The following is a 16,475-nucleotide window of genomic DNA, read 5'->3' as shown; positions in this document are numbered from 1 at the left end:
CGTCTCTTGGCATTATGCGTAAATAGTTTGGAACCGACTGATATATGGGATTTACCATAATTGTTAATAATCACAAAAGTTGATTGATTCAATGTATTGCAATTTTTCAAATTTGTCACGTTATATTTTATACTCTACTTAATTGTTTTCCTTTCTTTCATTCTAATCTATCAATATCTAAAGGGACAGTTTTTTTGGAACTTTTTAAAATGTCAATTTTGCCCTTTTTGGCGGGAATTTGGCCATAATAACTGCTGTACTTTTAATTTTTTTTATCATTTTTTATCTGTTTAATAGAGTAATTGTAGGTTTTTGTGAAAAGTTGTGTAAAGACAGACCTATAGCTGCCATCTTGAAGGCCTACTTTGTAGTCACTCACCTCTTACAATATTTACTATTACATATAAATATAAAATATAACAAAATAAATCCTAATAAAGAATAAAAGGGTTTAATAGAATCCCTACTGAAAATTAATCTCACTGTTGCAATCCATACATGAAAAATGAAATACATCATTAGTTAAAATCTAAGCAAATTTTCATATATAGTATCACTACTACCCTAAGCGAATTACCAGGATAATTAGTTAAAATCTAAGCAAATCTAAGCAAATTTTCATATATAGTATCACTACTACCCTAAGCAAATCGAAGTTTGTTAATTTCGATTTTTGTGATCACTTAAATGCAGCAAAATTTTTGCAATCCAACTTACATTAAATGCAGTATGAGTTAATATCAAAGCAAAGTTTAAGGAGTTATGGAATAGTATTACTAAAACAACATTTAAAATAAAAATAATATTAATAATTAAAGTTGAGTTTGATGGAATTCAAATTCAACTTCAAATCATTCTATACAGCATTTTAAATGTGCATTATGCTTATTAAAATCTATACTTGAATATGTTAGTTCTCTACTTATCATGTGTATAAATGTGTATATGTTTGGTGGCTATTTGTATCTATCTATTGAATTTATTAAAAAAGATGTATGACAAGTTTCAGAATCAACTAGACTTATTAAGTTTTAGTTACCTCAAGTCATTAGATTAAATTATATATGATGACATCTGACAGAAAAGGTTAATATCATTTATGCTATATGTATCTACAAATGCATTATTAAGGTATAGATAACTGAAATCTGTAGATATGCATTTTTTTCGTACCTGTTGAAATATATTCTTTTTCTTCTTCCTTCAGTTATGTTGGTGTGTAGATTTGGACAGGTTCTCTTTCTTTAGCATTTTCATCATCTTTAAACAAACATGTAGAGTTCTGTTTCATTAGTATGTACATAATATTTATAATCAAGTATGTATTATAAACTTATGTTGAATATATACCTTATGAATTCATATTTAAATCCATATCAAAGTATTTGTAGAGATAATAAATTGAATATATGGCATACCTTTTGTCCGGCGTTTTCCTATTTTCTTCCTATTTTGAGGTTCTGTTGTAGACTCTAATAGGTCTCATGCTTGAAGCAGTCCTCGGCAGGTGTATAAAACGATTGTGTTGTAACCTCCTTTATACAATAATATTTCTCTCTCCTTTTTCTGCTATAGTAGAGGCGGCTCCTCTCTTTAGGGTTTTATATAAACCCATTGGTATTCCTGCAATTAATGCTGTTGTTAAATAATGCAGAATTCAAAAATAAGCTATTTAATATTGGAGTTGATTGTGCCCATGTATTGAATATCCAATTGCATTTATGTTTTAAGGTTTCCTTATTTTTCAATTAATAAGGAGTCGTTTTTGGGGATTTGCAGCTTTTTCTAGGTAGTCCATGTCTTAATTTGATCTCTTTAAAATATCTCTAAATAGGTAATTTTTAAATATTTTATGAAAACAATATTAAAATTGATATTTGTTATTTCCTATTTTTACATGTGAAGGGTTTTTCTCATCATTATGTCTTTTTTGGAAGTAGGCTTCTTTTTGCACGCCAGTGCTGCCTAACATATGTCTATAAATACCCATTCCTGTTGAAAACCCTTCAAGCCATTCCATTCACTTCATCATTTCTGCTTATTCGGTTTTTAGGTAGCTCTCAAAGATTTCAAGCTGCAATTTCTCAAGTTCTGTCCATTCATAGTTAATAGCTTACATAAACTCTTTTTATACATTTATTGTTTCTGGTTTGAAATGGAAACTGTCACTCATTTATTAGCATATGTTGTCTTATATATGCTGAAAGAGTTCTAACCTCTGTTTATTGCTTTTGTACCATCCTTTTTGTCACTTAAATGGGCCTTCATTCACACCTTATAAGCTGTCAAAACAAAGTGAATGAGTTTTCAGACAGAAAATTTATATAAACATAAAAAGTGTGATATGTGTTCATCATTTGTTGCAAGTAGATATTACTAGATGGTTTTGTAATGAATAGAGGGTCTCACTACTCTTTTATACACTTTTTGGCAGTAGATATTACTAGATGGTTTATAATGAATAGAGGGTCTCATTACCTTTCTTTGTATCTTTCATTTTAGGATCTCAATCATGCATTGTTGATACATTAATAGATACCTGCAGATCAGTGGAGAAGAGAGTTAAATAATAGCATTGTATGAGTTGTTTAAGTAATTATATATGTCTGTACTTGAAGCAATTTTTTGTATTTTTACAGGATCACTTCTGAAATAATGGCTCCATTCATTACATGTGTTAACAATCTCAGCAAGGCAATCACCAATTCAACAATCAAAGTGTGGTGTGTTCGGGCTTATCAAGGTTTCCCTGAAGATAAGGATGATAAAAGCTTAGAATGTGTGTTTCATGACTCCAAGGTAGACAATATCTGCAGAATATGCAAGCTAACATCATCTATTATTTGAACTACAATTAAGAACTAATGGTATTCTTTATAACATATATCTTGGTATTATTTTCAGGGTACTAGAATTCAAGCTACATTTCCAAATAGTTTGGTCCAGAACTTTGGAAATAAACTTTGGAAATAAACTCAGGGAAGGAGGGATTTTTTGTATTAAAAATTTCTTTGTCAGACCTAATACACTCAGAAACAAAGCATCAAATCACCAGTTTAGATTGCTAATGAATGTCAAGACAGAGATGGTTGAGGTTAATGATCATAGGTTTTTGAGAGAAATGTTTGACTTCAAGCCCTTTGCTGAAATATCACAATATGAAAATGTTGATGATTCATCCTTCTTTGGTATGTTTTTTTGTTGTTTACATTTACTTTAGTGTACTTCTTCAATTTTCTTGCAACTGATTATTGAATTGAGTTTCAATCTACTTAGTTTTCAATCAAATTGCAACTGTATATTGATCTTAGTTTCAGAAAAGTTGATACCTTATTGTTTTATGCTTCCTGAAAGTTAATACTCTTGATCCTCTGTAGTGGATTGACTGTAATTCTGAAAATTTTTCTTGATTCTCTGTAGTTGATTTATCCTCAAATCTGCAAGTTACAAGAAAAGTTGATTCAGTTTACATATTTGTCATTTGTGTTTGTTAGATGCCATTGGTGTGATAACTGGACCTGGTAGAGTTATCTCTCAATCTAAGTATAGATTGATTGAGATTGAGATTTCTGATGAGAAGTAAGTGCATTACTGTTTTGGCATTCACATTTTATACTATACATATGTTAAACTAATTGTATATCTTCCTTAACAGCCATAACAAACTATTTTGTACAATATGGGAATCAAATGTGGACTTATATCTGGATCAACTGAAAAAGAGTGAAGGAACAATTCCAATTGTGATTATTCAGTTTTGCAAGCGCAATCTATTTAGAGGTTCTTTATATTTCATGCTTTCTTACTGTTTTTTACTTGTCATTCGGTGTGGTAATCTTTAAGTGTTTGTGTTTTAGGTGAAATTCACATTTCTACACATTTTCAAGCTTCTAAGGTTGTGATAAATGCTGATGTTAAAGAAGTTAAAGATTTTAGGATGAAGTATTCATTATTATGTACTTGATTTTCAAGTCAAATGTTTGTTATATTATTTATTTCTTATTACTCATATCTATTTACAAATAACTCAATTTATCAAAAATTTTATTTATTGTTTTTAGAATAAGAGAGGATAGCAGATTTGTTCAGCAAGTTTCTGTCATTCAAGGAGGACAAAGGCTTGGGGTGAATATGATGATCTACAATTGAAGTCCCTTGACGATTTATCTTGCCTAGAGATATTGAATAAGTTTCACATCTGTGTCTTTTAGTGTTCTTATTTTTCTTGAGTTTTATGTGTAACATTTCAATAGTTTATTTCGTTTTGTGATTCACAGGAAGGTTCATGTTGGGTATTCGGTAAAATTGATTCAGTTGAGTGCCACTATGGTGAATGGTATTTTTTGGCTTGTAAGACTTGTGTTAAGAAGGTCAGAGAGGTGGATAATAAGTTTAATTGTTCTGGATGTACAAAAACTCATACTTATGCTGTTAAAAGGTTTGATACTTTGTCTTTGAACTCTAATGTAATTAAGTAATTTATATCAATAATTTTGTCTTATTCAGGTTCAAGTTTGTGGTGAATGTTGTTGATCATACTAGCAATGCATCTTTGTTATTGTGGGGTAGGGAAGGCAGCCAATTGTTAGGGAGAAATGTGACTGATTTTTTAGGAAATGGTGGTCAGGTTTGTATGTTTAAACACTGAAATTTGGTATTTTTTCTATCATGGAGAGTTCTAATTCTAATTTCAATTATATTTCAGCAGGTTGCTCCTAAGAATTCCATTCCTTCACTTATTGAAGAGATTCTTGTGGGTCAGAATGTGTTGTTTAAACTTCAGCTGAAAAATCATATTGAATATTACAGAACCCTTTTACTGTCAACAAAGTTTGTAATATCCCTGAAGTAGTTGACAAGTATACTCCTAAAGACTTGGGTGAACAGATCTTTAACTTTGATACAAGGTTATCTGATCTACTTTTTGGAGTTGATCTTGCTGAGGTATTTAAATTTTATTATTATTCATTAGCTGTACACCTTCTGCATGAAAAAGTTGCTTGGATTGTTTTTCTGAATTCTTTTTACTTATAGGTGTCTCAGAAGCCCTATGGTACAACTGATCTGTCCATACTTGCTAATGATAATAGCAGTGAACTTTTTGTTGAAGGCTCTGAATTAAATTTTGGAGTTGAAGTTGTTGAGGTATTTTTGTATATATTATAGCTATTTTGATTATTTTGTAATTATTTATCATGTTTTATACTTAATTTTCCTATTAATATAGGGTTCTCAGAAAGTGTTTGTTACACCTGATCACTCCACTGTTTTCTAATGAGAAAATTCATGGATGGGGTGTTGAAGGCTCTGCAAAGCGTTGCTTGGATTTAGATTTTGACCGTTGTGATGATGTTGATGAAGTTCAGATTAAGAAGAAAGAGAAAATTGTTGGTTCTAATTAGATGGCAGGCATCCTTGGTGTCTATGTTTTGCTGTTTTTTTTTTTACTTAGCATTTTGAAAGAATTGTCATCCTCTGTTTTTGTGTGTTGGTTATGGATTTTATCACTGAAATTGACAATTTTTTGATGCTGTTAGGGCATGTTTATGTTTTTCATGTAGTGAAGTTATTAATATGAGATCTTCATCAAGAATTTTGCATGTTGAGCTATCCCATCATTTTATATTCAAGTTTTTAAGTTATTGTTCTGTTTTTCCCCTTATTATGGTTTAGGGTTTAGAGTTATTGTTCTGTTATTAATGTTTGACAATGTTTAAATTTGAAATATATCATAAAGCTCAGTAAAAGAGTTTTAATAATTTAATAAACTCACATGCAATTTTTTTTCATGCATTACAATATATAAGCTGATAAAATAAATATAAAGGCAATTATTCTGATTCAGTAGATAAATATTTAACTTGATTCATTTATCTTAGAGGCAATTTATTCTGATTCATTTTAGTTATAGAATTTTGTACAAGTTAATTTCTGATGAACAAATATTTAAATTGATGGAGTAAAAATAAATATATAACTCATTCATAATCTAACCTGTATAACACTTGGAAGTTTTGTGGGATAGTCTGAAAGGTCTTCTTGGTTATTTGACACAGCATAGGTAGCAAAAAGGAGATAGACTGAACATGACTTGCATTTGAAAACACAATAGTATGTTAGATAATATAATGTGGAGAGGTTGAAGAAAAGTAATTTATGTAATACAAGGTAGGACAAACCTAGATTCTTTTCCCCCTTCAAACTGAAAACATATAACCAAGAAGGTCCAGCACCTTCTCATTTCATGCAGAAGGTGTTTCTGCCATATAATTGGAACAACATTGTAGTATTTAAAAAGTGAATATAACTGTTTAACCAAAGGTGAACAGAAAATATAACAGTTTAATTAAATTTGTGCAGAAAAATAAATTAGTGTAAGTAAAGATTCCCTCCAACTACTCTAACAGAAGCTTCAAGGTCATCCCCTTTTCTATCTCTGTGTTCCTACGGACAAAAAATTAATATTAAACAGTGAATAAAGGTTGAGTTTACTTTAAGAAGGATTCATCAAATTGATGTCATTAATTGTAGAAGCTGAGTTTATTTAGTTTAAAAACTTTCACTAGCAGATATATCTCAAAGGAACATGATCTTTTATCTTGGATTTTTTGTGGAATAATCAAACACAATGAAAAGAGAAAGCAGACTGATATTATAATTAATTGGAAAAAGAAAGGAGACTGATATTTTACACACTGCAGTCAACATTAATGCTATAAAACTGATAGATTAATCTTGATATATGTAAAGTCAGAGTGCTAATTCTAAGCAAATTCTATATTTGGAAATGCAAGCATAATTATTGGCCCATTATAGAGCATTTGTCATAAAAGTTGTCTGATAAAGTGTTTAACTTGATCTAATCTTCTACTCCATATTTTTTTATTAAATTCCTAATCTTCTACTTCAGATTCTTTCTTAATGTCCTAATCTTCTACTCCATATTTTTTCTTAGTGAAAACTTTTCTGGACTTCATCCTTTTAATTTCTGAAATAACAATTTAAATAATCTGTTTTGTGGGATAATCTGAAAGGTCTTCTTGGTATTTGTGAAATTTTTATTCCTTTAAATATGCAGTTCTGCAGAGATTAGTATATCCTCACTATACTCTGAATTTTTTTTCCTTTTAAGGCAAAGATAAGTTGTTATTACCTGCTCTGTCATTCAAGTTGAGATTCTTATTGAATGAAGAAGTTAAAAAGCTCGGCTATACTTAAAAGTTCTGCTCATCAACAGTTAACACCTCCAACATCAGGTAAACTATGTAACTCTTACTCTTCTGAAATTTTCCCTAAAGCTCTATGATTTTTTTGTTAAAAATCATTTAGTACATGTACCTTTTGTATTACATCTATGATTTTTCCAGCTGTATAAAAATATGGCAAGCCTTTGCTATGCAATGATTTGGGAAACATTATGCAAAAACAGATTCTTGACTTTTATTGTTAGGAGTTGGATCCAGTAGCCAAATCAAGAAAATGTGTTTATTTGTAATAGCTAAAAAAAAACTTTGAAATTTATTGGCTATGCTGATTCACCAGGTTTAATTATTTGCCCATTGTGTCACCTAATCGTTTGTGTCAAACGATTACAGATGTGATTTGCCCTTTGTGTCAAACAATCAGTGACATCATCTAAGCCTAAATTTCCATTCGGATGTGGGGTTCTTTGATAGCTTCTAAGCATGCATTTACATTCAGATATAGGGTTCTTTGGTAGGTTGTAAACATGCATTTGCAGTGAGCTTCTAACCTAATCAAGCAACATACATTGAATGGAAATATAAGATTACATAGTTTGTGAAATTTGTGTTACCTCTGAGAATTTGATTGCTCGGTTTTGGTGAAGAAACTGTGATTCCCTTCAAGTCCATTCTTCAAATGATGCTATCTTCGATTTGGTAGACACTCTCGAACATAATTAAGTTTCGAGTTTGAGGCTTCCATTTTGTCGCGCTCTGTGGGTTAGGGTTTTGAGGTATTTGATTCTGGAATCGATTGAGGGGGAGATGCTTAGGGTTTAGGGGAGGCCGAGTGAGAAATAGACTACGATTGGACGGTAAGCAGAGTATAGACCATTCGAATTAGCCGGGTATGGCGTCGCTTCGCCGGAGACGGAGTCGATTCGCCGTTCGGAGGCAGCGATGTAGGTGGAGTAAGAGGGAGATGGATTGGTCGGCAGTTTCATCGGGAAGTAGGCAGTCTCTTGATTCTCTAACCCTAGATGCTTAGGCATTATTATTGTGCCTCAATATTTTGGGCTAATTGATTTGGGCTTTTGTTTTAAATGTTAAGGGACCAAATTTTTGTTTTAAATATTAGGGGTGTTTGGGCCCTGAAATAGAAAGTGGTAGTGATGGATTGGATTAAATTAACATTGATTAGATGGATTAATATTTCATAAACATTGCTTGAAATTTAGAAACTTGGGCTAAATCAAAAATAATTATGACAAATGAATGAAGTTATGTAACAATCAAATAATTTATTTCCAAATTTAGAAAGGATTTTATTTATAATTCGCGCCCATTTTGTCAAGGAATCGAGTTCTATAATAGAATTTGTTGTTGTAATAATCATTAATCCTTGACAAAAAAAATTTAATTGTTTTTTATAAAATAATTATTACAAAATCTTCGAGTTCTATAAAAGAGTGAAAAATAGTGAAGGAACAATTCCAATTGTGATTATTTAGTTTTGCAATATGGGAATTTGATTGCTCGGTTTGTGAAATTTGTTCCTTCACTCCTTTTCACTCTATTATAGAACTCGAAAATCTAGAAAGGATTTTATAATCATTCGCTCCGATTTTGTCAAGGAATCGAGTTCGATAATAGAATTTGTTATTGTAATAATTATTAATCCTTGACAAAATGTTTATAATTTGTTATTCTAAAATAATTATTACAAAATCTTATACCTTATAATTATTACAAAATGTAATTATTATTAATCCTTATAAAATCTCATACCTTATGCGCAGCTACATAAGATTTTTCTTTTGTAGATGTGTTATTATTTCATAACAGAATCGAGTTTTGAGGCAACAAAGGTATACGATTACGTCAGTTATATAACAGTTATGCAAGTATTGAGTTATTCTTTTCTATATTTTATTATATTTTTAGTTGGCAATATTATTCTGCCCTTTATTAGACTTTTTATTTTTAGTTAAAAAATATAGGTATAATTATGGGAAATTGTTATATAGACAAAAATAAAGTTGTAGGTTTTCTATCTAAAGAAGCCAGGGCAGTTGTAACGCATTACTGTAATTTTAAGTTTAACAACTTTCATAAAAATAATTGTTTACATTTTCTGAAGTGGAAGCATATTTCCAATTTTAGGCCATTATTTATTTGTTGTGCAAAGATGTTAATTTGTAATATTGTTTAAATTATGAAAGTAAACTTTTGGTAAACTTAATCTTTAAAATTTATTAACAATCTATTGTATTTCTTTTAATTTGGATAGTAATACTCAAATTATATATTGTGTACTAATTTTATTCAAATTTTGCTTTATATTTTGTAGCTGATGTGTGTGGATCATTTGAAAGTCCTATTGTTATAAGTGATGATGTGCTTGATGAACGCAATCGGTCTATTGTTAATGAGAGATATTTCGGTTCATCTAATTTTAATCAGGATGGAGGTATTTTTTTATCGTATCTTGGTTACTTTCTTTATTTTCTAAATTCGTATTTTCCTGATTATATATTTCAAATTGTATAAGTTTTTTATTTATGCTTTACTAACTTTTTTTTATAGAATTTTGGGATATTGGTGATCCTTCGTATATGTGTTCACATTGTGGAGCATTATTTTGGTATGAGGAACGTCTTGGCAAACCCAATAAGGCACTAATCCAAGATATTCGGGTTGTTGTATGAATGGAAATATTGAGATTCCTAAGTTGACTTCTCCACCTGACATTTTGCACCAATTAATGTTCTCTAATGACGCCAAAAGTATTCACTCTTTGAAAAATATTCGTTCGTATAATTCGATGTTTGGATTTACCTCAATGGGAGGTAAAGTTGACAATAGTGTTAACACCGCTGGTTGTCCCCCTGTATTTCGTTTACACGGGAAAAATTACCACTTAATTGGTAGTTTACTACCATTAGACGGTTGCGAGCCGAAGTTTGCCCAGTTATATGTGTATGATACGGACAATGAGATCAATTACAGAATAACGTCCGTGAGGTAATTAAGTTTTCATTAGCTAACAAATTAAATATATATTTATTTTGTTAAAAAATAAATATAGTAATTTTTATTTTACAGGCAAAGGGATGCTGTGAATAACTTTCATTTAGAGATTGTTAGTGATTTGCAACATATGTTGGATGAAAAAAATGCGTTAGTAAAGTCTTTTCGTATGGCCAAAGAAAAGATTGGACATGAAAATCAACCCAATGTAAGTTTGAGGTTGCTTGGTAAGAGAGGTAGGGATGAAAGAACCTATAACCTACCGTCTGTTTCTGAGGTTGTTGTGCTTATTGTTGGGGGTTTTGATGAAGCTTTGGGTGACAGAGATATTGTTGTTGTAAAGAAGTCAGGGCAATTGCAGCGCATTAGTGAACTGCATCCTTCTTATCTTCCACTTCAGTATCCACTTTTGTTTCCGTATGGGGAGGATGGTTATAGAAAAGATATTGGATTTTCTAAAAATTCTTCTTCTTCATCGACCCATAGAAAAAATATTAGTCCTAAAGAATTTTTTGCCTTTCGCGTACATGAAAGAATTTCTGAGTATTCTATTCTTTTAATTGGAAGGCTGTTGTTTCAACAGTTTGTTGTTGATGCCTATACGATGATTGAGACTGGACGTCTTACTTTTGTACGAACCAATCAAAAAAGGTTGCGGGCTGAATTGTATAGTGGTCTGGCGGAAGCTGTTCTTCGTGGTGAGACAGATGGTTCAAGGCATGGGAAACGAATTATCTTGCCTTCCAGTTTAGTTGGTGGAGCTCGATATATGGTTCAGAATTATCAAGATGCGATGGCGATCTATAGGTGGATTGGGTACCCAAATTTGTTTATTACCTTTACGTGCAATCCCAAGTGGCCAGAGATATGTCGATATCTTGCATCTAAGGGTTTGAAATTAGATGATCGTCCTGATATTATTTGTAGGATCTTTAAAGTCAAGTTGGATAATTTGATAAGAGATCTTAAGAGTAAAAAAATATTTGGAGCTGTGAAAGCAGGTATTTTTAAAGACCTTTTCTTTCAAAATATTTTTTAAGTTGTTTTCGAAAAAGTAATTTTGTTAAATTATTTTGTGCAGTTGTGTACACGGTTGAGTTTCAGAAACGTGGATTGCCCCATGCTCATATTTTGTTGTTTTTAAGCAATGAGGACAAACAGCCTAAGTCTCAATGCATTGATGAGATTATTTCAGCTGAACTTCCCGACCAAGTAACTGATCCTCACTATTATGAGTATGTGAAAGAATTCATGATGCATGGGCCGTGTGGTGTTGTTCGAAAATCATCTCCTTGCATGCTCAATGGACGTTGTTCCAAATATTTTCCCAAAAAATATCTCGCGGCCACAAACATTGATGAAGATGGCTATCCTGCTTACAGACGTAGAGATAATGGTCGTGTTGTTATGAAGGATGGTGTGCCCTTAGATAATAGATATGTTGTTCCCCACAATCGTTTTCTTCTTATGAAGTATGGCAGTCATGTCAACGTTGAGTGGTGCAATTATTCGCAATCTATTAAGTATTTGTTTAAGTATATAAATAAGGGTTATGATCGTGTGACAACTTCTTTTTTCCAATCTGGTGCGGATGGTGCTGAACGATGTACTGATGAAGTAAGTTTGTACTGCGATTGTAGGTATATATCGTCTTGTGAAGCTGCTTGGAGAATTTTTGGATTTGAAATTCAATACAAAGATCCTCCTGTTGAAAGATTGAGTTTTCATCTTCCAGATCAACAACATGTCATATTTGATGAAGCTGCTGACTTGGATACTGTTTTGAATCGTAAGACAATTCATGAAAGTAAGTTCTTGGCTTGGATGGAAGCAAATAAGATATATTCTCAAGGTAGGGACCTCACTTATGGTGAATTTTCGACGAAATTTGTATGGAAGAATAATCACTGGGAACCTAGGAAACAAAGATATTCGATTGGAAGGTTGTTTTATGTTGCTCCTGGTTCTGGTGATATGTATTATCTCATATGTTTGTTAAATATTGTTAAAGGAGCTTCTTCCTATGAAGACATCAGATGTGTTAATGGCGTTCAGTATGCTACATTTAGAGATGCTTGCTTTGCTTTAGGGTTGTTGGATGATGATAAGGAATATGTTCATGGAATTGTGGAGGCTTCTTTTTGGGCTTCAGCTCACTCTTTGAGATTGCTCTATGTGAGTTTGTTAATATCGGAATCTATTTCAGGCCCGAATTTTGTTTGGCAAAGTTGTTGGAAATATTTGTCCGAAGATGTTCTTTATAACCGTCGAAAATTAACAAATTTTCCTGGTAAGTTATTTTTTTAATTATTTTGGCTTGCATGTTTATTATGTTATTTGTTATTAATTTCAATTGATAATTTGAGTTTAATTATGGTAACGTATTTTTAATTATTATAGGTTGTATATTGAGTGAGGATGAAATTCAGAAGTTTGCATTGGCAGAAATTGAGAAATTGCTGCAGAATATTGGCAAAACTTTGCGTGATTTCCATGGTTTGCTGTATCCTGATAATCAGTATTTTGAATCAGGTGAAAATAGACTGATTACTGATGAGTTGTGTTATGATCGCGATGGTTTAGCAAGTGAATATTTGGAATTTATTTCCAAATTCACTGATGAGCAACTTTATGTGCATGACACTATAATGTCGTATGTGTATTCTAATGATGGAGGAATATTTTTTGTTTACAGATATGGAGGTACTGGGAAGACTTTCATTTGGAGAGCATTGTCTGCAGGGATTCGTTCAAAGGGCGATATTGTTTTAAATGTGGCGTCAAGTGGCATAGCAACTTTATTATTTCCTGGTGGTAGGACAGCTCATTCTCGGTTTAAAATTCCCATTATTGTGAATGAAGATTCTATGTGCAATATTAAACCAGGTAGTGCACTTGCTGAGTTGATTGTGAGAGCTAAGCTTATTATATGGGATGAAGCTCCAATGATTCATAAACATTGCATAGAAGCCGTGGATAGAACTTTAAGAGATATTATGCGTGTATGTGATGAATTAAATAGGAACAAGTCGTTTGGTGGAAAAACGGTTGTTTTTGGTGGTGACTTTAGACAGATCTTGCCTGTTGTTCCTAAAGGGTGTCGTCAAGATATTGTGAATGCTACCATTAACTCATCTTATCTTCGGAAGAGTTGCACAGTTTTAAGGCTGACAAAAAATATGAGGCTTTTGAATGTGGAAAATGTTGATGAAGCCTCTAAATTGAAGAAATTTTCCTCTTGGGTTGCTTCTATTGGCGATGGTGTTGTTGGTGTTCCAAATGATGGGGAAGTGGGTATTCAACTTCCTACTGACATTGTTTTGTCAAATTCTGGTGACCCTCTTAGAACCATTGTTTCAAACGTCTATCCTTCTTACATGAATCCTGAAGAATTGATTAGTTGTTTGCATGGCCGTGCTATACTTGCTCCTACGTTAGAGGTAGTTGATGAGGTTAACCAATTCATGATTTCTTTGGATCAGTCTCAAGGCCGAGTTTACTTTAGTTCTGATAGTATTTCAAAATCTGATTCCACATCAAATGGTCTCGCTGAGATACATTCTGTTGAGTTTTTTAACAGTTTGAAGTGTTCTGGTACACCTAACCATGCATTGTTGCTGAAAGTTGGTACACATGTGATGTTGTTGAGGAACATAGACCTAATGGCACAAGATTGATAATTACACGATTAGGTGATTATGTGTTAGAGGGACGGGTATTGGGTGGCCATAATATTGGCCATAAAGTGTTGATTCCTCGAATGTCCTTAATACCATCTGATCCGAGATTGCCTTTCAAGTTCCAAAGAAGACAGTTTCCTTTGACTGTGTCGTACGCAATGACCATTAGCAAGAGTCAGGGTCAATCACTCTCTCATGTTGGATTGTTTTTGAGAAAACCTGTTTCAATCATGGACAACAGCTGTATGTTGCTATATCAAGAGTCACAAGTCGTGAAGGTTTGAAGATTTTGGTGTGTAAAGATGAACAAGGTGAAGGCAATGGTGATTCTACTGTTAACATTGTTTATAAAGAAGTTCTTCAAAACTTATGAACTTTTGGATTTTTGATGTTTGCGTAAGTTCCTATTTATGAATATTGCATTTTTTAATGAACTTATTTTACTATTGTCTTACGTATAATGTATGTATATAAGTATCATTATCTCATCTTTATTCTGTATTATATTTTATTTGTTCCCCTCATATCTGCGTTTCAAATTCATAACATTTTTTGTTATGTATAAATAGACACTTATGTATTTGTGTGGATATTTACGATGTGCTTTTTTACAAACAACGAATTCTCTGTTTGCAAGCATAATTATAGAAAGTTTATCATCTACTTTTTTTTAAGTTCATTTATCTTAGAATTTATTACAAGTTTTATGGTCCGTGCATAGCATGGGTGGTAAAACTAGTTGCTATATAAAACGCAGTTCTGTTGAAATTTGAAATTGTATAGCACCAAATTCACACTTTTTGGTGGAGATTTCAACTACATAAATGCTATGCGTGGCAATCTAAGTGTAGAGCAATATTAGTCAATAATGTGAAGCAATGAAATTGAGTGTATACTTATGCGTACGCCATTTTGTAGTCTATTAAAACAAATATTGGGAATCTTAAGTTAAATTTTAATTTATAACTTTGAAATTAAAATATTTCCCTCATTCGGATTTTATTTTTAATTCTTTTTTCCTTTTTTCCAATTCAAATCATACAATAAAAAATTGAGTGAACTATATAAATGATACATGATCTTTCATTTTCGCACATAAATGGTACCTGATTTTTATTTTATATCGTTTTTTACATATAAATCACATTTTTGGTACCTGATACAATTTTCACCCCAAAATACCGTCTAAACAAATTCATTTTTCCATTTGTGTCATAAAGAATATTTTGGGCATCGACAAAACTAGTTCCAAAAGTGATATTATAATATCTTTTCTCATTCTCCTCACTCTTTATACTATTATTATTAATTAATATTAATATTATTATTTTGATGTTATAAATTATTAATTAATTTATTTTTAATATCATTTAAATATACTTAATCATAATTATAGTTATAATTATATTTAATTATTACAATAATATTATTGTTATAATAGTAAAAACTAGTAGTAATTAATAAATAATTATTATTATTTTATATTAAATTAATAACTAATCAATATAGTCTTAATCAAAATTTAAAATTGTGAATTGTATTCATAATGATAAAGAGTTGAATATTTTTAGTTAGGTGTTTCAACTCTAAAATGAGTATAAATAATTTGATTAAAAATATTCAATTGATTTAATTACTTTAAATAATTAATTTAATTAGGTGTTTTGTTATTGATTTATATTATGAATGCAATTAGATGTATGTATAAAACACTAAAAAGAAAGAAGAAAAAGAAGAGAAAAGAAAAAAAGAGGAAACATAAACTAAGGAGAAAAAAGAAAGAAGAAAGGAAGATAAAATACTAAAAAGAAAGAAGAAAATGAAGAAAAAAGAAAGAAGAATAAACAAAAGAAGAATAAAAGAAATAAGAAAGGAAGAAAAAAATCACTTATTTGGTTCTATTTAATTGAAATTTCCAAAAATATACTTCATAACAAAAAATCACATGTTTAGTACCTAGGGTTATTTTTGTCATGTGGTACCAAAAACTATATAAAATAAAGATTAGGTACCATTTATGTGCGAAAGTAAAAGATCAGGTATAATTTATGTCACACTAAAAAATTTATGCCACTAATAAATTTGTTGATCGCAAGAAGAATCATAGTATAATTAATGCTACTAGCTACTAGAATCTAGACCATAAAAATCAATTGGATGATTTGTATCATAAAGTTGTTAATTTGTTGAAAATATTTCAAATATACAATGGTATTAAATTTCAAATTTTGTATATTAGGTGGTGCAGTGGCAAAATCTCGAAGTTCAGAAGATGGTAGTTGGAGTGAACTATAAAGGCACTTTTTAGAAGGTAGAAAAATCATAAAATGGAAAAGAAAATGTAAGCTTCAGCCACCTAACTTGACCCCCCAGAATTTGACTAATTAAAGATCGATGAATTCCACTAGCCTCAGTAAATGACAATATGAATTCAATCTTGAATTATTTCAAAATTATGAAAACAAATTTACTTGTCATTGTTGCCAAGCTGCTCTTATTCGACAGTATAATCATCGATTAAAAATCATCTGCAGCAAATTTCCAACTCTTAAAATTCAATTTCTAATAGTAGAGTATGATA

At 31.1% G+C, this 16,475-nt stretch overlaps 1 pseudogene; it reads left to right on the top strand.

Annotated features, from left to right (window-relative positions):
* Window positions 1-10,026: 10,026 nt before the first annotated feature.
* Window positions 10,027-14,267, top strand: LOC121766880 (annotated as a pseudogene).
* Window positions 14,268-16,475: the final 2,208 nt, after the last annotated feature.

This window comes from Salvia splendens, chromosome 15, assembly GCF_004379255.2.
Source record: "Salvia splendens isolate huo1 chromosome 15, SspV2, whole genome shotgun sequence".
In the NCBI taxonomy this organism is placed as follows: domain Eukaryota; kingdom Viridiplantae; phylum Streptophyta; class Magnoliopsida; order Lamiales; family Lamiaceae; genus Salvia; species Salvia splendens.
The sequence above is the reverse complement of the archived record's forward strand: the minus strand, read 5'-3'. Positions and strand labels throughout refer to the sequence as shown.